The sequence below is a fragment of the Dasypus novemcinctus genome, chromosome 6 (genome assembly GCF_030445035.2).
Source record: "Dasypus novemcinctus isolate mDasNov1 chromosome 6, mDasNov1.1.hap2, whole genome shotgun sequence".
Taxonomy (NCBI): Eukaryota; Metazoa; Chordata; class Mammalia; order Cingulata; family Dasypodidae; genus Dasypus; species Dasypus novemcinctus.
In genome coordinates this window covers 102,773,848-102,796,624 of record NC_080678.1, presented here as the reverse complement: position 1 = coordinate 102,796,624, position 22,777 = coordinate 102,773,848, and the positions used below count along the sequence as shown (strand labels likewise).

Below are 22,777 nucleotides of genomic sequence, written 5' to 3'. Positions count from 1 at the left end.
ATAGATCCAGCTCCTCTAATATACTGTTCAAATGTTTTGTTTCTTTAGTGATTCTCTTTTGAGATGTTCTGTCCAGAGTTGATAGTGATGTATTAAAATCCCCCACTATAATTGTAGATGTATCTATTGTTTCACTTAGTTTTTCCAGCATTTGCCTCACGTATTTAGGGGCACCCTTGTTAGGAGCATAAACACTTATGACTGTTCGATCTTCTTGACAGATTTTCCCTTTCACTAAAATGTAGTATCCTTCTTTGTCTCTCACAATTCTTTCACATTTAAAGTCTATTTTGTCTGATATTAATATAGCTACTCCTGCCTTTTTTTGGTTATTGTTTGCTTGTATGATTGTTTTCCAGCCATTCACTTTCAATCTCCATGCGTCTCTGGGTCTAAGATGTGTCTCTTGCAGACAGCATACAGATGGGTCATATTTCCTTATCCAATGTCCCAGTCTGAATCTTTTGATAGGTGAGTTTAATCTGTTGACATTCAGTGTTATTACTTTCAAGGAATTATTTGTGTTAGCCATATTTTGATTGGATTTGTGTTTGTGATGTTTTGTTTGTATTTTTTTCCCTTCTATTTTTGTCTTTTTTTGTTGCTCTTATACTCTCCTCCAACTCTGCCTTTCCTGTTTTTTCCTTTCTTCCTGCAGAACTCCATTTAGAATTTCTTGAAGGGGAGGTTTCTTGTTGGTATACTCTTTCAGTTTCTGTTTATCTGCGAATATTTTGAACTCTTCATCAAGTTTGAACGCTAGTTTAGCTGGATAGAGTATTCTTGGTTGGAAATTTTTTTCCTTTAGTACCTTGACTATATCATACCACTTCCTTCTTGCCTCCATGGTTTCAGATGAGAAATCAGCACTTAATCTTATGGAGCTTCCCTTGTATGTGATTGTTTTCTTTTCTCTTGCTGCTTTTAGGATTTTCTCTTTGTCTTGAGCATTGGATAATTTGACAAGTATATGTCTTGGGGTGGGCCTGTTGGGGTTTATGACTAGTGGAGTACGCTGTGCTTCTTGGATATGTACATATGTCTCTTTCAGTAGATTTGGGAAGTTTTCAGCCATTATTTCCTGCAACACTCCTTCTGACCCCTTTCCCTTCTCTTCTCCTTCTGGAATGCCTATAATATGTATGTTTGAGCATTTTGCATTGTCATTCAGGTCCCTAAGTCCTAGCTTTATTTTTTCTGTCTTTTTATCGACCCCTTCTACTATCTGTTTGATTTCTGATGTACTGTCTTCCACATCACTAATTCTCTGCTCTGCCTCTTCTAGTCTGCTGATATTTGCTACAAGTGTATTTTTTATTTCTTGAACTGTTGAGTTCATTCCCATCATATCTGTTATGTTTTTGCATATGTCTGCAATTTCCCCTCCAAGTGTTGTCTTCATGTTTTTAACCTCTTTCATTACTTCATCAAATTTGTCGATGATAAATGTTCTGAGATCTTTCATTGCTTGTGTGAAGTTCTGCTCCCTGATTTTCAGTTTGTTGATTGGATTCAGCCATGTTTTCCTGAATACTGGTTTGGTTTGTAGATTTTTGTTGCTGTCTCATCATCATTTTATCTTGATGGATTTAATCAGCTCCTTAGCTTCTTTGTCTAGTCTTGGAGATTAATTAGCTGTTGTTTTTGCATAAGTGTTATATCTTCTCTTTGTCCCTTTGTTCTTCTTATTCTAATTTCTTGTTGCTGGTTAAGTTCACTTGAAAGTAAAGTATTAGTGCCGGGGAAAGGCAACTGTGTAAGCAAGGGATAAGTGTAAAGTAGTATTGGTGATATATGTTAACAAAGCAAGAATATGAAATCTGGGAGGAAGGAGGTTAAATTCATGTAAATTGTGTAGAGTTATAGCAGTAGGTAGAGTACCTATTATGAGGTAGATGAATGAATAAGGGAGGAATATGATATGAGCTAGAAAGCTATTGTTTTCATGAGAGAGCGAAAGAGAAAAGAAAGGTAATATTTTCAGGAGTGGATACCAGACAGAAGACAAAACAAAGGTATTAGAAATTAAGAGTTAGACACTTTGTGGATCAAAGAAAGGGAGGTGGGAGGTGGAATATAGGAGAGACAGTAGATGATGGCGGATATCAAGTTGTAGGGGAAAGGGAAGAATGTAGGTAGTCTAAATCGGTTCACACAGAAATGAGGGAGTGGAGGATGAGAAAACCCAGCAACTGTGAGGTGTTCCCTGTAGCACCTATTATATAATTGAGTTAAAATAAAATAAGTAGAAAATGAGGGACAAGAGGGAGAGAGAAAATAGAAAAAGAGAGAAAAAAGAAAGAAAGAAGTGAAGAAAGGAAGAAAGAAAAAAGGGGGTGGGCAAAGGGTCGGGAACAAGTAGGGGAAAGACAAAAATAGATAAATAAAAACCACAATTACAAAAGGAACTACAGCAACAAAAAAACCCTAAATAACTTTATTTTAAAAAAAAAAAGGATTTTAGTGGATACGCTGGGAGAAAAGACTAGGGAATAACGCAATATTATCAATCAGGACATTAAAAAAATAAAAAATAAGGTTAAATGAAAATAAAAACAAAACAAAATGAAACAATAAGGAAAAAATGCAAACATTGAAGGCTAGGGCATTCAAGGACCTCAGATGAACCTCAGGGTGTGATGGATTCAGGGGTGGAAAGTCTGAGATATTGAAGACTCAAGAGGTGTGAGTCTCTGGGGTGTGGGCCACCAGAGTTTGGGGGATTCAGACCTGGCCACCTCAAATCTGGTCAATAGGAAGCCTAAGAGCCCCGCAGTGTAACACAGCCCTCAGGGATCCCCGCAGCTGTGTGCCAGCCCTATGGGGGAAGTCAGATCTGCAAATTCTATATTATGTCTGAACCCTGCATTTCACTTACTCAGTTTATTATATTAGGATATATCGTCAGTTCAGCTTTTGGACAGCTCCCACCCTGTGATTCTACACAATGGCTGCCTGAGGGCGCCTCTACGCCGCAGCCAATTTAATGGCGCAGATCAGAAGTCCAGCCGGTGGGTGGGGCTCCAGTAGGAAACTCAGACAAAACCAGTGTTCCCAAGCTTCACAAAATATTCCCCAATCGGCTACCAGATGTGTCCCCCTCCCTCGCCGCACCCTATAACAAGCTCCCAATTACGTCCCTTTATTGTCTACAATCTAATTCCATTGCAGATCGGCAGCCAGGCTTGTGGGGGTGGGGCTCCAGGCGCAAGCGCTATTACTTGTGTCCGCAATCAAAAATTCCCCTGCTTCACCACAAAACACCGTCTGTCTCCCCAAATCTATCTGCAAAGGCGTCCCGTCCCATCCGCCCAACAGCCCGCCCAGGACTTGCGAATTCCCCAGCACCACAGAGCCACCAAAAAACGTGGCAGCAGCAGCGATACCACAGCTCCCCCCACCCCCAAGGAGGGGGCAGCCTGTGTGCAGGTCTCACCTCCGGGCAATAGAACCCAAATGATATCTTATAGACCAATCCTCTCCATTACCTTCCCTCCAAATCGATGTCCAGACACTTCCTGCCCTGCAAAAATCCCGAAAAAGCCTGTTCTCAGAGAACCTCCAGTGGTGCCCAGCTGCCTCTTCCCAGGAGAGACTGAAAGGTAAGCTCAGTCAGCCACCATCTTACTTCCTACCTCCCTTTTCTTGTACTTGTTACCACTTCTATCTTTGTACATTGTATGTACAAATCATAGATTTATATTTACATTTTATACATTTGCATTTTAGCACCTGTAGGAAGTAAAATTGGAGTTATATAACAAACAATACACTATAATAATACTGGCATTTATAATTACCCAAATGATTATCTTTACTGCAGGTCTTTATTTACATATGCTGCTTTGAAGCACTGTCTAGTATCCTTTTGCTTCAGGTCTGAAGAACTCCCTTTAATATTCCTTGTAATGGAGATGAAATCCCTCAGCTTTTGTTTATCTGAGAATGTTTTCTTTTGGCACTTTAAGTATTTCAATCCATTGCCTTTGCCTCTGCAACTTTTTTTTTTAAATTTGACTTTTTTTTTTTTAGTGTCAATGATTTATTTTTTTGTCTTTATTTTTTATTTTTTATTTTTTTTAAAGATTTATTTATTTATTTAATTTCCCCCACTCCCCTGGTTGTCTGTTCTTGGTGTCTATTTGCTGCGTCTTGTTTCTTTGTCCGCTTCTGTTGTCATCAGCGGCTCGGGAAGTGTGGGCGGCGCCATTCCTGGGCAGGCTGCTCTTTTCTTTTCACGCTGGGCGGCTCTCCTTATGGGGCGCACTCCTTGCGCGTGGGGCTCCCCCACACGGGGGACACCCTTGTGTGGCACGGCACTCCTTGCGCGCATCAGCGCTGCGCATGGCCAGCTCCACACGGGTCAAGGAGGCCCGGGGTTTGAACCGCGGACCTCCCATGTGGTAGACGGACGCCCTAACCACTGGGCCAAAGTCCGTTTCCCTGTCTTTATTTTTTTAATGTTACATTAAAAACATCTGAGGTCCCCATATACCCCCCACCCCCCTCATCCCACTCCTCCCTGCCTCTGCAGCTTTTGATGAGAAATCAGTACTCAATCTAATTGGGTCTCCCTTGTACATAGTGCCTTGCTTTGCTCTTGCAGCTTTCGGAACTCTCTCACACTTAATAGTATGGTCAATATATGATGAGGTGTATTTTTCTTCGTATTTATCCTGTTTGATGTTCTCTCAGCTTCCTGAATATGCATATTCACATCTTTTGCTAAGTTTGGGAAATTCTCTTTATTATTTCTTTGAAAACTCCTTCTGCCCCTTTTTTTTCTTCTTTATCTGGGACTCCCATAATGTGTATATGGGTATGCTTGATGGTGTCCCAGAGATGTCTTAGGCTATGTTAGCTTTCCATAATTCTTTTTTCTTTCTTCTCCTCAGCCTGACTCATTTCAAGTATCTTGCCTTCAGGTTCACTGATTCTTTCTTCTGCTAGCTCCAATATGTTATTTTAACCCTCCTGGGAATTTTTCATTTCAGTTATTGTGGTATTCATCTCCAGTAGTTCTGTTTGCTCCCTTTTAAAATTTCTCTTTCTTTACTTAGATTCTTATATTGTTCATTCATTGTTTTTCTGATATCCTTTAGTTCTTTCTCTGTATCTTTGTTCATCTCTGTAGCTGTTTGATATTATTGATGAATTCCAAAAAGAAATATTGGATTATGTTTGTAAAATGATCTTTTCCTCTGGGCATATTAGATTATACTGGATTCAGAGATTTACTTGACTAAGTAATCAGATAAACCTCTTATGCCAGGAGGGCATTGAGTCCCCACCCCTTGGTGGATGGGGACTCAAATATGAAAGACATGGCAAAGGACAGAGTTTGAGGGCCTTTGGTGTTGGAGTTTTGATGTTGGAGTTGATGCTGAAGCCTTAAAGCTGGAGCCCCAGGAAGTAAGCTCACAGAAGAAACAGAAGCAAACCCCAGGAAGAGAGAAACCCTGAACCCAGGGAAGAGAAGCCTGAGGAAGGGTGGAACCCAGGAAACCTGAACCCTCGCAGATTTTGGCAGCCATCTTGCTCCAAAACATGGAAATAGACTTTGGTGAGGTAAGCAACTTATGCTTTATGGCCTGGTATCAGTAAGCTCCTACCCCATATAAATACAATTTATGAAAACCAACCAATTTCTGGTATTTTGCATTAGTACCCCTTTGGCTGACTAATACAATCTCCTTGAGCATTTTTTTAAAAATTATTTATTACATTATTACATTAAAAAAAATATGAGGTCCCATTCAACCCCACCGCCCCCGCCCCCCTCTCCCCCCACAGCAACACTCTCTCCCATCATAATGACACATCCACTGCACCCAGTAAGTTCATCTCTGAGCATCACTGCACCCCATAGTCAATGGTCCACATCATAGCCCAGACTCTCTCACGTTCCATCCAGGGGTCCTTGAGCATTTTTAAGAACTTCATTTAGTTTGTCTTTTCTTCATTGGTGTTTTCTGCATTTTTATCCTTTTCCTTTGTATGTGCTACGATTTCTTGTTTTGTGCTTGTGTTGTACTCTTTTGTTGCATGCTGTACATTTAAGTAGTTTTAACTGTTAACCCAGGGATTTATTCCCTTAGATGTCTGATTCTTGGTTTTGTAATCAGCTTGTTGTAAGACAGAGATTTTCTTGAATTTCAGCCCTCCTTTCAGGAAGGCTTGCCCAAGGCGAAGGCAGTGTGTAAAGTTTTCCCTGTGTTTCTGGGCTTGTGTCTTGTCTTTGTCTTTTGCTTGTTAGTTGTTTTACAGTTCCCTTATTTACAGGAGTTTGGTTGTCCTCTCTGTTTCCTAGGAGACACAGCTGCCTCTCCGGGTGTTTGAAGCCACTAGCTTTTTCCCCAAAACTGTGTACCTTTATAGTTATAGTTTTTTACACTACTTTTGTTGTCTCATGCTGCTCTTGCCTGGAGGGCAAATTCTGGGAGAAGAGACACTTAGGAGAGGAATTTCCCAAGTCAGTATTTCCCAATCAAAGAAGAGTCAGGGACCCACAAAGAGTGGTAGGCCAGGTCCAAAGTGCCCTGGGAATGGGAAAGGGAGGAGCACCAAGAGATTTTTCCACAGATCCAAAAGCTGAGCCTTCCTGGCCTGCCCAGAAAATATAATCCTTCAGTTAACTGTTCCCAAAGCAATGATCAGTTCCCACTTCTGGTCTTGGGATTTTATGATCTTTTCTGTCTCCAGTGAACTAGCCAGCAGCTGGACCCCACAGAGGCCTGAAAAGAGAGTGGGGGGTGGGCACCAGGTACTTACCAAGCAAAGAGAACAGTTTACTATAATTTATCAGCCTTTTCCTCACCCTGTCTCCTGGATGCTGTACAATGTTCTACTGGCCTCTGGAGCTTCAAATAGTTGTTTCAAACAGATTGTGCCTTTTTAATAGCTGTTCTTCTGGAAGGACTGAGTTCTGAAGCTCCTTATTCCACCATCTTCCCAGAATCCTCTCCCCAATGTTTAACTTTTCACACACTTTTAATTATACTGTTCACGTATGATGCCTCACTCCTTTTTTTAAAAAAATTATTTATTTTTTTATTTACTTACTTACTGATTTATTTATTTATTTCTCTCCCCTTCCCCCCTCCCCCACCCTGGTTGTCTGTTCTCTGTATCTATTTGCGGTGTCTTCTTTGTCTGCTTCTGTTGTTGTCAGAGGCACGGGAATCTGTGTTTCTTCTTGTTGCGTCATCTTGTTGTGTCAGCTCTCTGTGTGTGCAGCACCATTGCTAGGCAGGCTGCAATTTCTTTCATGCTGGGCGGCTCTCCTTATGGGGCACACTCCTTGCATGTGATACTCCCCTATGCGGGGACACTCCTGTTTGGCAGGGCACTCCTTGTGCGCATCAGCACTGCACATGGGCCAGCTCCACACGGGTCAAGGAGGCCCGGGGTTTGAACTGCGGACCTCCCATGTGGTAGACAGATGCCCTAACCACTGGGCCAAGTCTGCCACCTGATGTGTCACTCTTAAGTGATGAGGATCACATGCTCATTTTTCAGTACTCTACAATAGCAGCATTTTAATCACTTCATAATATTCCTTTGAGTGCTTGTGCTAGAGTAATTTTATTTTTAATGTTCTGCATTCAGTTAACTTAATACCTTCAAATAAATGTTATTATGAATACCAAGTTATCTTAATCAAATAAGACTGGTCTTCCTAGCAGGTGTAGGTCACGTGATTTAATAATGACTTGTTCTCAATTGCATGGCCCCTTAGGGGGAATGCAGGCACTGAACAGCAGGGTTGAAGGCTGGCCCTGCCTGCCTCCCTGTTGCAGGTACTCTGTGTTCTGGGGAGGCAGGTGGGAAAAAATCTGCAGGGAAAGGGAGAGAAGAGTCAAAGTCCCAGCTTTTGTTTGTTTGTTTGTTTGTTTGTTTTGGTTTTTTAATGATTTATTTATTTATTTCTCTCACCTTCCCCCCTGCCCCAGTTGTCTGCTCTCTGTGTCTATTTGCTGCATGTTTTTCTTTGTCTGCTTCTGTTGTTGTCAGCAGCACGGGAATTTGTGTCTCTTTTTCTTGTGTCATCTTGCTGGCCTCAGGTCTCTGTGTGTGCGGCGCCATTCCTGGGCAGGCTGAACTTTCTTTCGCATTGGGCAGCTCTCCTTACGGGGTGCACTCCTTGCACATGGGGCTCCCCTACATGGGAGACACCCCTGTGTGGCACGGCACTCCTTGTGTGCATCAGCACTGTGCATGGGCCAGCTCCACATGGGTCAAGGAGGCCCGGGGTTTGAACTGTGGAACTCCCATGTAAGGTCCCAGCTTTTAACCCTACCTCATTCTTTCCTGGTCACAAGTTGTGTCTGTGTTTCTCCCATGGACCCCGAGCCCCTCCCCTGACCCCTCTCGCCCCTTGAGTTTCCTCCCACCTGACGGCCCCTTGTTCCTCTTGTCAGGTGACCTGATTTCAAGTGCCTGTGGCTTTTGCTGAGATGCTTATCCATGAACTAGACAAAGCAGTTGTCTTGGTTTGCCAAAGGCTGCCGATGCAAAGCACCAGAAATGGGTTGACTTTTATAATGAGAATTTTATTTAAGGCAAAACCTTCAGTTTCAAGGCCATGAAATGTTCAAATCAAGGCATCAGCAGAGATGCCTTCTCAGGTCCAGCCATGTGGTGGAGCTGCTGCTGACCCTGCAGAGGCCTCTGCCTCCCCTCTCCTGGAGCTCAGCTCTGGGCAGCCAGCCACAGGGCTTGTCTCTTGCCAGCCTCCTCTCTCAGCCTCAGCTGCACCACCTTCTTCCTGGGTTCAGCTGTGGGCTCTCAGGCAGATGGCTCATCTTCTCAGCCTTGAGCTGCTCTGTGGGCCAAGCCTCTTGAGGGCTTCCTGCTTAAGTGATCCCTCATCTCTCACACAGCTGGGTCAGATGTGGCAGAGTTCCCTTTTCTTTGTGTTTCTCTCTGTGCCTCCATTTTTATCAGACCCCGCAAGAGGGCAGAGACTCAACCTGAGTCACGCCTCACTGATGTAGTCCTATCAAAGGGCCTCACACCCACAGGAATTAGTTCTCTTTTTGGGATTTGTAAAAGAAGTTCAAACTGTCACAGCCGTTCCTGCTCTTTTAGCTCTCAGGTAAGGAACCTGCACTCCTGAGTGAGCTGGGAGAGGAGTGACTGTGAAGTGCTCCATGCCAGGGCACCCTTGATCTGAGTGACCTTCTGCTTTTTAGCTCTAGGTAGGGCTACTGGGTGGCTGTGAGGGAATCCCTCTCAGGAATTGTGAGTGACAATTCAGACACTGCAGAATGTTTATGAATCTAATTCAATCTATCTCCAGCTTCCCTTAAGTGAGACCATATTTTAAGTGGATCAGTACTTCAGTGACACAGATAGAAACTTGACCCATATTTGTTTACCAAAGCAAGCTTATGTAGATAGCCTGCATTTTAATATTAAGCTTGATTCTTTACATTTTACCAGCAGGATTAGTAAACAAAGTGAAATAGAAATTTGACTAATTGATCATTAACTCCTACATATATTTTTTTGAAAACCATTTACAGGAAATAAGTAGACAATAAAGCCCTCTTTACATCACTTTTATGCATAGCTAAAGAATATAACTCACCAGAACTGATATTTTATCAAACAAAAATCAATGTTTATTGTTGAGTTTAAAAAGTGATTGTGATGCTTGTAAAGCTGTTGGGTTAGGTATCCATTTTGCAGCAAATTGACTCTACATCTGATGACTGCATCAGGCTTCTATGTATCTAGTACTTGGCAGTGGATGTTGTAAAGACGTAAAGGTCCAAGTGGGCTCAGGTCAATATGTTGCCTGTTGTCCCTCTAAGACATTTATCATGAAAACCTGCTTTTCAGATCTGAGGGGGGAAAGTAAGAGGAGGTCATTCTGTCTGTCCCGTGGTTCAGAGTTGTGATGTTCTTGAGAACTCACATCCATTTCCAAAGATTCAGGGCCAAATTTGAAAATGTGGTAATCTAGAATCTATGCATTTCATTTATAAAGTTAAGCATTATTTTAGTGTAAGAGACAAGACTTTTACACTATAAGTCCCAGGTACCATGTCAGCAGCTTCCTCAGAACTCATTGTATTTGATTTATTATCTTATCTATAAATAATGATGAGGGAGGAGTGGGATGAGGGGGGTGGGGAGTATATGGGAACCTCACATTTTTTTAATGTAACATTAAAAAATATATAGAAGTCATAGGAAAATAAATAGTTCTATCTGATAGCTTAAGGAAGTAATTATAGTTAACTTATAAAACACAGTTTTTAAAAATTCAAATAAGTAGCATTTGTATTATTATAAGCCAGCATTTGAATATACTTAAAACACATAAATACATTGGATATTGATTTTGTTAACAGATTTCAGAAGGTTTATAAAATAACATCTTTGTCTTCTATTCCTCATGAAATATCAAAATAGATGAAATAACATCCAGAATTTGGGTTCTAAAAGGCACGAGGTCTCCTTGAAAAAGTCAGTCGTGGAAGCTCATTGGAGCATCAACTGTCTGGAGTTTATTTGAGGTTACGTAGGCAGGATTGATGGAATCTGTGGAATCATAGACGTCCAATCACATGTTAAACTCAGTCTGCAAACCCCTTCCTTCCCAGAGGTCAGGGAAGTGAGCTGATACAGTGTGACTTGTTGCCCCCATCCCCTAATCACAGCTGGTCTTTCTGGTGAGGCCCCTACCCACCATCTCATTAGCTCTTGCCTGGTCCAGGCCCACCACGAAGGAAAGCTGCTCCTGTAATGGGAAGTTCCAAAGACACTGATTCCTGCTTCCCCAGGAACTGGGGACAAAGGCCAGCCAAGTTTTCCATTATGCTACAGGCTCCTCACCAGCAGCATTAGGATCCTTGTGGGGTCTCCGTCGTTCAGATTTGGAACTGTTTGAGCAAAAGAACACTGACTGCAGTGGATTTTATATGAATCATTCATCCACCAACATCTTATAAGAGAAGAGAAAGAGAGAGAAAAGGAGGAGAGGGAGCTTTCTAAACAGCAGAACATAATAAGGGACACCATCTAAAAGAAGGCAAATACTAGAAAATCCACATTTTTTTAAATGCAATGTGATCATTCAGGCAAGGATCATACATGGGTGCTAAAGTTACTGCATGAATTATTCTTCTGAAACAAGGGTATTACTGTGAGCTCAGGTAATCAGACCACAATTTACTAAATAGTTGCAAAAATAAATTAACCAAGGGGTCAAACCTCCTACATGATAGGCAGAAGCTTAAACATGGGCTACATATGAGCTGTTATTACTGATTTTGCCCCAACAGTGCTATTCTCAGTATTCTGGAGTTCTGTATTTTTGGAAGAAGCACAATGAATTTAAGGTCAAGATTCATGGCAGTACAGCTTCTTTTCAAATTATTCAACAAGGACTACCAATGACATGTGTGCATGTGTGCACGTGTGTGTGCCTGTATCTGTGTGTGACTGTGGAGGTCTGAGTGTGCATGTGTGTGTGCACATGTGTGATTTTTGGTAAATGCTGTACAGGTGTTTGTGGTCTATTTAGTCAGCTGTCAGTCTAGAAATAAACCAGGGTGCAAAGCAGAAAAAGTGTAAATTGCAACTTGGGGAGCATAGATTCAGGGGGGAACCCAAATTTTATCCTGCTTTGGTCTTTCAGGCAAGGGTTTTTAAAGAAAAGGAAGACTTGCTTGAAGTTGGTGGAGACCTGGTGTGCTCCAGGTGTCCTTCAGGTTGGCTGAGTCCTTTATCTAGGGTTTGCTTTTGGTGCCCGGATGTTCTTAGGGTGTTGGGGAATGCAGGTGTTGAGGCTTTGCACACTTTCGCAGTTTGTGATATCTGGCTGAGACCTGCTTAAGAGTAATCTTCCAATTCCATTTTAAGTCTCTTAGCCATAGTAAATTTTCTTTTTACACACTCATATATCGATTAAATTTTTTTCTCAAAAATTATGGGGGAAAGAGATGAACAACTTTCTCTCAGATAAACAAACCAACAGGAAGTACTCCCCATCTATGCTGCTTCCGTTAAAGCCACAGTAAGGGGGGCAGGCAAGAAGCTCATTGTACTGCTCAGTGCCACCATCCCTCCAAACAGAAGCACAATTTCCAGAATGTGTCATCAGCCTCTGTAGCAGTTTGATATAGTTATGAATTCCAAAAATAGATATTGGAGTATGTTTGTAAACTGGTCTGTACCTGAGCATGATTCAATTATGATTAAGGCTTTGATTGGGTCACATCAGTAGGGTGTTGAGTTCCTGCCCCTTAGTGGGTGGGGACTCACATATAAGACACAGCAAAGGACAGAATTGAGGGGTTTTGCTGTTGGAGTTTGATGCTGAAGCCTTAAGTTGGAGCCCCAGGAAGTAAGCTCACAGAGGAAAGAGAAGCCAGCCCTGGGAAGAGGACCTGAGCCAGGAGAAGAACACAGAGGAGTAGAGATGGCTCCTTAGACATGGCAGAAATCCAGGGAGAGAGATGGAGCTGTTCACCTGATAGTCTACAGCTGACCTTGTGGAGAGAGGCAAAGCCTAAAGACCCTCATAGTCTTCAGATGACCTTGTGGAAGAAACAGGACCTGAGCACAGAGAGAAGCAAGACCTGAGAAGAGAGGAACCCAGGAAGCCTGAACCCTGGCAGACATTGGCAGCCATCTTGCTCCAACTCGTGGCAAAAGACTTTGGTGAAGGAAGTAACTTATGCTTTATGGCCTGGAACTGTAAGCTCCTACCCCAAATAAATACCCTTTATAAAAGCCAACAGACTTCTGGTATTTTGCTTCAGCTCCCCTTTGGCTGACTAGTACAGCCTCCCAGGACAGAGTTAATCCATCCTTCCTGTGAGGTTTAAAAGCTTCCTGACTTCCAAGTAAAACCTGAGTGCGATAACAACTCTGAGTCTACGCCTCGGTCTTGGCAGCTGCTAACTGTACTTGAGCTCTTCCTGGATGCCTGGGATGCTACACCCAGTGCAGCCTGTCCATGACCGTCTGCCGCGAGATGGGCGGCGGCAGCTCCCAGAGCGGCCCCAGAGCAGGTGGCTGGGTACCGATGGCCCACATCGACCCCCAGTTTCTGTGCCACCTCGGGAGGGAGGTGCTCCCCTCCCCACTTACAGATGCAGAAACTGAGGCTTGCGGCTGCACAATTCGTCATGCCCTCAGGGCCAAACGGCTCCTGGGGGAACATTCTAGAAGATGAACCCTTCGTCTCTTCACACATGTGCACGTGCAGCCTCATCCCCTTGGGGCTGTGGGGAAGGCTCTTTGCCTGTCCTCCTGCTTGCTGGCCCGTGGGCACCCCGTGCCCCTGGGTGGCTGTGAAGTCCAGCTGGGCTGCTCCTGGGTGAAGGCAAGGAGGAGTGCCTCTCCGTGCACTCGCTGATCTCCTCGTTACCACACAGGTCTCTTTCTTCGACAGCCAGTGCAGCCAGACTGTACACATGTGACCAAAGCTAAACGCACTTGAAAGGGAAGTGGCCCCATTTGAGTAACATGAAGGCTGTCAGGAGGAAACTCCCAGGCCCAGTGCTACTCTAGGCCTTGTTCTTATTGCAGATGTATAGGCTCAAAAGCATAGCCATTAGTATCAGGAACCCACTGTACTGACCCCATTCAGCTAACATGGAGTTGAAGAAGGGCAACCACCACACCATGGAGCCTAGAGTGTCTACAACTGAAAGCAGGAGGAGTGCATCCAGTATCCATGTGGAATCTATGTCTCCACTTGACATAGATGTGCAATGGACACAACCAATCCAATGTCCACAGAGAAAATGTGGAATGGGTGTGGGAAGGGTAGCCATGGTGGCTGCTGGGTTTGGGGAAGGGGAGGAAGAGATGAGATGTGGAGGCATTTTCAGGACATTGAGTTGTCCTGGGTGGTGCTTCATGGACAATTATAGGACATTGTAGATCCCCCCAGGGCCCACTGGATGGATGGGAGAGTGTGGGCTATGATGTGGACCATTGACTACGGGGTTCAGTGATGTTCAGAGATGTACTTACTGGGTGCAATGGATGTCTCACGATGATGGGAGAGAGTGTTGCTGTGGGGGGAGTGGGGGGTGGGGGTGGTGGGGTTGATTGGGACCTCGTATTTTTTGAATGTAATTTGTAAAAATAAATAATTTTAATATAAAAAAAAAAAAAGAAAGGGAAGTGGCCCCAAGAGTAACTTTTTGTCTCCAACATCTTTAGATGTTGAAGGTCGAGTTAAGTAGGAGAGTTACGGGGTCTTTGCTTTCTGTGCATAAACTACCTGCGCTTGACTGGAAGGCTTTCCACTGAGGCACGTGGGTGGGTGGCGGCCAGCCCAGCCTTCCCAGCCACTCCCCCCGCCAGGGGGACACGGTGAGGATGGCAAGGCATGGTGCTTCCTAGGCCAGCATATGGGCTTCTGACCTGCTGGAAAGGGCCAGAAGGGGATGAGTGGATTTCTCATCCAAGGAACTTAAAAATCTCCTTATTTCCAAGATAAGAAAGATGCTGTGAATATTGGAAAGATTTGTTGATTTAGGTTCTTTTACTAAAATGCAAACTTAAATTTCTTGGGGGAACTATTGGACCATTATTTGAGTTTTTGAAAAGGGCTTTGAGTGCTCTGAAAGAGTCTTTGTTCCGTGAACGCAAGAATGGATGCAATGTCAATAGATGTGGCAGTAATTAGTGGAAAGCGCAGTCCCCAGTGCACAGGGAGAGGATTGACCCAAGACAGGACAATTGTAGTGACAATCAGAATGGCATTTTGTTTGGAATTTTAATGTTAAGTCCATGCTATTTTAATGGAGCTTCTTGTATTGCATCCTTGGGAAAATAAATGATAGCTAACATAAAGAGAAAACCGCAGAGTAGCAGACACCAGAGCAGTATTCCTGTAGAATTCATTTTCCTGCTTTTGGCTGAACCTGAACAGAATTTAAATCTTCATTATCTTCACTGAACTATTTTCAAAATTTAGTTTAAAATGAATTATTTACACCAGAAGTGACATAGTTGAAAGTTGTCACCTCACATAGTCTTCTGCACCATTTGGAATCCCTCTAAGAATCTGAATTCAGGGCTTGTGGGGTCCCTGCCTTGTGCACAGGCTCCTGGCTGGGGTGCGTGGAGGCCTGGCAGTGCCGATGAGCAGCGATGTGGTGGGGGGCAATTCCCTAGGCCAGGAAGTGGGCGCAGTGACATGGCAGGGGCTCCACAGAGAGCTCTCCATGCCCGGTGCGGTGGTCCCTGACACTTCATGGAAGACTCCCTGAGCACAGTCTGGTGTGAAGATTCTGGGGGTACAGATCTTGTGGGGGCTAAGCTAACCAGCCCCAGTGAGGACTAGGGTGTGAAGAAATGGGGTGTGCATTGTGGACTCGGCTCAGGCGAGATCCCTTGTGGGAAGAGCTGGAGAGGAGCCCTCAGGGAGCAAGAGCGGCCTGGCGAGGGGGTTAGCCTGGGCCCAGAGCCCTGCAGGTGCCCGCCGGGTAAGAGTGGAGTGGCTGCGAGCTGGGCCGTGGCAGGCCTCCCAGAGGCTTGCAGGCTGGGGTTCAGTGTCGGCCTCCCAGAGGCCTGTGAGCTCTGGCCAGGGCGGGTCTCCCAGAGGCCTGGGAGTTGGGGTTCAGTGTTGGCCTCCTACAGCCCTGTGAGTTGGGATTCAGGGTGGCCCTCCTAGAGACCTGTAAGCTGGGGTTGAGGTTGGCCTCCTTTTGGGTTTCAGGGTCACCCTCCCACAGGCCTGCGAGTTGGGGCTGGGGTTGCCCTCCCAGAGGCCTGCAAACAGGGGTTAGGGTCGGCCTCCTTGTTGGGTTTTGGGGTTACCCTCCCAGTGGCCTGTGAACTGGGGTTGGGGTCGGCCTCCTTGGGGTTCAGGATCAGCCTCCTCACTGAGGGAGGAGGAGGCGCCACAGCAGGGCCCGGTGGGGATGGGGGTGGGGATGGGCAGCCCAGGGGCCAGGCTGCCTCCAGCCTTCAGGCCACTCACTGGGGGGACCCAGGCAAACCGCCTGCTAGGGGTGAGTGCCCTGCAGAGAGAGGGGCTGGGTGGGGATGGGCTGCAGAGTGAGAGGGACGTGACCTTGAGCACTAATGCCCTGATGCACTCGCACACATGTACATACACATATGCACACACTCACACACTCATACATGTGTGAACCCACTTCATACACGTGTACATGCACTCACTGATGTGTGCACTCACTGTACACACTCAGACTCACACATGTGTGCACACTCATACATGTGTGTACATACTCCATACCCATACTCATACACGTGTACTCATGCCACACTCGTATGTGTGTACACGTGTGTGCAGAAACTCATATGTGCACATTTCCTTTCTTATACTCTAACACTCATGTACATGTTCACAAGCCACATTAACTCACTCACATTTCCACATATACTCGTGCATTCTCACATTCATGCACATACTTCAAAATCACACACTCACACACATGCATACATTCACATACTCATGCAGAATTCATATAAGTACATGTTTAAGCATGCACACCCATACACACTTGCACACACACCCTAAAGCTCACGTTTAAAATGGAAACCGAGGTCAAGTCACAAAGCCTTTCCTTGCTCTTTTGGGGAACCTACCCACCTAGACTGTGGAGGCCCCTGACCCATCTGCAGCAGTCAGTACATTACCCCATTCACATGTGCACACACACAGCATGGCCTTGGTAGCAGGCTGACACACACACAGCGTGGCCTCAGTAGCAGGCTCACACACACAGTATGGCCTCAGCAGCAGGTTCACACAAACATATACACAGTGTGGCCTCAGCAGCAGGCTGCCAGGCAGTGTTCACATCACCTGGGGTCCAGCCAGACCTGAATCTCAGTGGACCTCAGAAAATCTTATCATCAACCTGGGTTTAGTGCCCACATCTGCAAATCGAGGGTGTTCAATTCACATTTTCCAAGGGCCTGATAGCAGTCATATTCTAGAATCTTTCATTCTTTTTATTGATCCCTTTGACATTATCATTGCACTTGCCCTCTTTGTGGACCTTTAGGGTGATGTTATTACGTGGAGATTAGGTGTAAAGTTTATGTGGAGGGCGCTTTATAAGAGCAAGCTTTGCAGAAGGCACTGCTGTTCACAGCAGTCAATGATGCTATAAAATTCAATCCTGCCTTGAGATAAGGAGAATTCTGGCAAATATGAACAGATTCATGGAGGAGAGAGGTTATCAAAACAGCCCTCTTACAGGTTTCATGGTTTTCTGATGGGGCCAGGCTTTCATAGTTAGAAAGTGTATTAGGCAGTCAAACGGGATCTGATGCAAAGTACCAGAATTCCATTGGGTTTCATTTATTTGGGGTAGAAGCTTACAGTTACCAGGCCCTAAAGAGTCCAACTCAAGGTACCATAAGAGGTAATTTCTCACCTCATCAGTGGCCACGTGTAGGAGCAAGAAGGCGGGTGATGTCTGCGAGGGTTCAGCCTTCCTCTTTCCTCTTAAGGCACCACGGTCCCAGCTGCTTCCTTTCTTAGCTCTAGGCTGGCATAAGGCTTGTCTCTCTCCTGGGGCTTATTTCTCTCCTGGCTTAGCTGTTCTGCTCTCTCTACAAGGTCAACTATAAATTATCAGGCAAATGACTCGTTTCTCTTCCCGGCTCCTCTGCCATATGTAATAGAGCTTCTCTCAAAGTCTTAATCATAATTTAATCAAGCAAAAGTGAAACCTCTGAAGTTAATACAATCTAATAGGTCCAGAGGAACAGACCAGTTTACGAAATCCAGTATCTCTTTTTGGAACACATGAGCGATATCAAACTGCTACAGAAAGTAAGGCTGACCTTGCTCATTGGCTTGGGAAATGCCAAGGAAGCTTGACTTCTTGAGATGGGGTAGGGGGAGAGGTGCATCCTGGGTTAGACCTTGCAGGGGAGCAGAGGAGAGGATGTAAGGAGAGGAGAAGGGTGGGCCAGGAGTGCAGGAGGTAGGAAAAAAAAAATGAAGGGGATGCATTAACCAGGGTTCTCTAGGCAAACAGAGAATGTCAGCAAATAGTATGAGATTTTATAAAATTGTCTTCTTTGACCAGGGGGATACACAAGTCCAAATTCCGCAGGGCAGGCTGCAAACCAGGGGCTCTGATGAAGGTCCATGATGAGTTCCTAGGAGATGCTGGCTCTCTGAAATAAAGATGGGGATTCTCTCTCCCTGAATGCTGAAATCACTTCCCCTTTTAAGGCTTTCAGCTGATTGGATGAGACACCACTCATTGCTGACAACAGTCTTCTTAGTTGTTATAGATATAATAAGCCATTTATACAATCAACTCACTGATGACTAAAGTCCATAATTGTCCTTGTATCACAATTAGCCCAGTGTTTGCTTGAACAAACAACTGGGCACAATTACCAGGACAAGTTGACACATTCGCTTAACCAATACAGTTAAGCTTGTCAACTTGGCAGCCATACACATCACCTTAAACAATATTTAGCCTCTAAATAAAAATAATAACAGATATATATATATATCTATATATCTTATATTTCTGCCTAACAATGTTCACCTTTCCTGTGTACAACCAGAAATGCACTAATTTCCTCCAGAATAGGGTGCAAGGCCTTGGATAACATTCACTCTTAAACTTGTCATCCTGAAATACTATGGCATGAAACTAATACAACTCATATCATAAGATAAGGGAAAATGTTAGGGGAAAAAAAACAAATATTTTCATTTTATGTACATATACAAACACGTTCATAAGAAACCAAGGAAGAAATATTCATGACCATTACAGTCCTTGCTTCTGTAACTGATGCCATGGTTTAAATTCATATTTATCACTTCCTTCTTCGACTCCCCGTTCCATGTTCCCTTTACTCTTACCAAGCACCTCTGTTGGTTTTGGTTCTCTACCTGGTGGGGTGACCCAAACCTTCATTCCTCATGTTTCTGGGCCATTGGCAGTTCTGCCTGGACTGGGCTGTTGCAATTTTCCATTGACTTTAATCACAGGTAATGGTAGTGCTAAGAGATATCATAGGTGATCTCCTCTATTGCAGGCAAACTCTTCTTTACCTCCATTGTGTAGATGTAGTCCTATTTCCCCTTGATAGTCAGGATCAATTACCCCAGCCTGAACAGTAATTCTGTTCTTTGCCTGTTGATTTAGAGGCACAAGAGCCCAAAAAGGACAGGTGACAGTCTTAGCTTCCAATTAAATGGAATCATTGCTCTGTTCCCTGGTGGAAGTACTCCTCCTTTTGGAACTAAAACCTGTAGACCAGCAGAGTTTAAGGTTGCAGAGACAGGAAGCAAGAGTTTTCCTAGTGTGTCACTAGAGGCAATGGTGAGTGGTGCCCCTCCCATTTCCACCCCTTGATTCCTGAATCCATGAATCCTGGCTATGGGAGAAACAGCACCATAGAGTGGATGCTGATTTAGAGCATACACAGCCTCCTGGAGAACATCACCCCAGCCCTGCAAGGTATTGCCACCTAGATGGTGCCTTAATTGAGTCTTCAAAAAGGCATCCACTGTTCTATCAAGACAGCTGCTTCAGGGTGATGGAGAACATGGTAAGACCAGTGAATTCCATGGGAATGTGCCCATTTCTGCATAGCATTTGCTCTGAAATGGGTTCCTTGATCAGAAGCAAGACTGTGTGGAATACCATGGTGGTGGATAAGATATTCTGTGAGTCTGCGGATGGTAGTTTTAGAAGAAGCATTGCATGCAAGGAAGACATCTGGAGTATGTGTCTCTTCCACTTAGAACAAATTGCTGCCTCTTCCACAATTGAAGTGGCCCAATGTAATCAACCTGTCATCAAGTAGCAGGCTCAGCACCTCAAGGAAGGGTCCCATATCAGGGGCTGAGTGTGGGTCTCTGCTGCTGGCAGATTGGGCACTCAGCAGTGGTGGTAGCCAGGTCTTTGTTGAGAGGAAGTCCATGTTGCTGAGCCAGTGCATAACCTCCATCTCTACCACATGGCCACTTTGTTCATGAGCCCATTGGGCAATGACAGGATTGGCTGGGGAAAGAGACTGACTGTTTTCCTTTATCCACTTGATTATTAAAATCTTTCTCTGCTGAAGTCACTCTCCAGTGAGCATTCACATAGGACACAAATATTTTCATGTTTTTGCCTATTCAGAAAGTTCTATCCACATACCTTCCCCAGACCTCTTTTGTCACCAATTTTCCAATCATGTTCCTTCCAAGTCCTTGACCACCCAGCCAAAGCATTGGCAACAACCCATGAATCAGTTGGCAAACACACATTGTGCCATTTCTCCTTCCAAGCCAAATGTGCACTGCTTGAAGTCTGCCCACTGTGAGAATTTGCCCTCACCACTGTCCTTCAGGGATGTCCCAGAAAAAGGTTGTAGTCCTGCAGCTGACCACTTTCAGGTGGTTCCTGTGTATCATGCAGAACCATCTGTAAACCAGGCCTGAGTTTTCCCTTCCTCAGTCAACTGATTGTAAAAGACTCCCCAAGAGGCCATAGCTGTGGGCTGGGAAAAAGAAGGTAACATGGCAGGGGTGGTGACCATGGGCATTGGGTGAAATAAAGGGTTTGGGGGAGACAATTTCTAAGTCTTGACTCTACATCTAGTGTTTGATGGTGTGCTGCTTACTAAGACATCCACCGTCACCCCGCCACTTTTCCTCCTTAGAGATTACCCAGCCATTTGTGTCACTAGTAAAATCTTGTCTTCTTCCCATTAAGTTATAAGGCCCTGCAAGTTGTTTAGGACAGTAACTACAGGTGGTGATTGGTATTTACAGAAATTAAAGCAAATTGAAGAAACTTTCCTTGTATTTGGTTGTGTTCTTAATGCTTGATAAATGTAGCTATCAATTCCTAATTTTTGTGGTAAAGTTGCCTTATATAGAATTAAATTGCTTTCTTTTATAGCACAGCAGCCTTAATCAGGATGAAATAAAAGATAACCACATCAAGGCTATCATAGTCAAACTCTGAAAGCCAAAGAGAAAGAGAAAATCTTAACAACAGACAGAGGAAATAAAGTTATAATAAAAGCAATAAGAATTATGGCTGATTTCTTATCAGAAACAATAGAAGCACAAAGACTATGAAATGGTATCTTAACAATGCTGAAAAATGCTAATTTAGATCTCCATATATATGTCTCAAATAGATTGTTTTGGGACAAATTTCCAGCACTGCCACTGCCCCCGGGGGCAGCCTCACCTCCTACCCAGGCCTCCTGGCTTTTCCCCGTGGGCGCTGCGGGAGGCTCCCGTTGCCCCTTCCTTCCCGGGTGAGAGGTCTGCCCGGCAGTCCTGCCTGGGGGCAGCTGGCCCTGCAGAGAGGCAGCTGGAGGGCATCAGACAGCGCTCTGGGGGCCTTTAACGGGGAGGCTCCCGGGGAGGCGATGGGCCGGTGGTGACGCTGTCCCCTGCAGCAGAGGCAAATGTTCTCAGCTAACACTGGATTTGGGAAAACTCAAGGCTCTTGAAACATGCAACTTTGGCTTGAGAAAACTGTACACATTTTCACTTAAGCCCAACTCTGCCAGTCGCTTTTCAGCTCCTGGGAACGAATGCCGTCTACACTGGCATCCACCCTGCTGCACCGTTCAGGAAGAGTTTTCCATAACGAGGCGTTTCATGATGAGCTCACAACAATCCCAGGCTTTTTCTCCAACAGCAGGATCTGCCGGTAAATAGCCATAACAATAAGAGCAGCGAGCCTCTTGCTCAGCAGGTCTCAGGGCGAGCCACGACTGCGACTGCGCGGCGCTCAGCGTACGAGCACGTCCTTTCGGAGCCATTTCTCAAGACAGGGTATTTTTAAAAAAGGGACTTCTTAGTGGGGGAGAATCACACACCTGTGTGCACAGTCAGCGTGGCGTCCTTGCAGACAGAGCGCAGGCTCCCCGGCGAGGAGGCGGCTGTCCTCTCCGCAGACCCCACCAGCCCAGGGGCCCTGACCGGGAGGAGGGCCTGGAGGGGGGCTGCTGACACGCGGCGTTTCACCCGCGTCACTTCCGTTGTTATTTCCAGACCTCGACAGGAAGTAGGACAGGTGCGGCACCTTTACTGTACAGGTGGGAAACCAAGCAGGTGGAACCGCACCCCAGCACTGTGCCTCGGTGGGACGTCGGGGCCAGGCCTCGGGCGTCTGACCCCAAGGTCACAGCTCACCCCAGCCACCCCAAGGGGGTGGCCCAGGGCTGCCCTTGCTGCAGGGAAAGGAGCTGCCACGCCGTGGGCGGGGGCGCAGGGAATTCAGCCTTGAGGTCTGAGCCTTTCATGACATGCTTTGGCCTAAGCAAGGCTGGGGTGGCTCTCAAAGGTGCAAACTAGAGAAGACCCCACCCCACCCCCCGCAGGGGCTCCTCCAGGCAGCTCCGAAGGCTCAGGAGCAACCGTCCATTTCCCCTCCCCTGAGAAGGGGGCGAGGAGGGGTCCCCGGGTGCGGAACAAGATGTGCCAGCAGGTTCTGGGGCCCCAGGACCCAGCCCTGGCCCAGCACTGCTGATGTCCCCGTGTCCACGCTGCTGGGTGTCCACTGAGCCAGCCTCACCCGCCGCAGGGAGAGCCGGGGCTGTAGCGTGCGCTGTCTGGGAACGTGTTAGAACAAGCTCTGGGCTCAGGGCTGCATTCGAATGACACGCACAGAGCTATTGATTTTATGCCCAAGTCTTTTTCCACGACACCAGGGACGCCTGGTAACCGCGGGCCAGGTGTTCATCCCCCGGGGAAGAAGTGGGGGTTATTTTACCACCACCCCTCTCCCCGATGTTAGAGGAAGGGCCCACCCCTGGGACTTTGGTGTGGGGGGGT

At 45.5% G+C, this 22,777-nt stretch overlaps 1 long non-coding RNA gene across 1 annotated transcript; it reads right to left on the bottom strand.

The window, feature by feature from the left end:
* Positions 1-9,371: 9,371 nt before the first annotated feature.
* Positions 9,372-21,954, bottom strand: LOC131278771 (uncharacterized). The gene is made up of 2 exons (XR_009186211.1): positions 21,820-21,954; positions 9,372-10,892 (listed from the first exon to the last, which is right to left on the bottom strand). It is a non-coding gene; the product is annotated as an uncharacterized lncRNA (long non-coding RNA).
* Between the last annotated feature and the right edge of the window lie 823 nt (positions 21,955-22,777).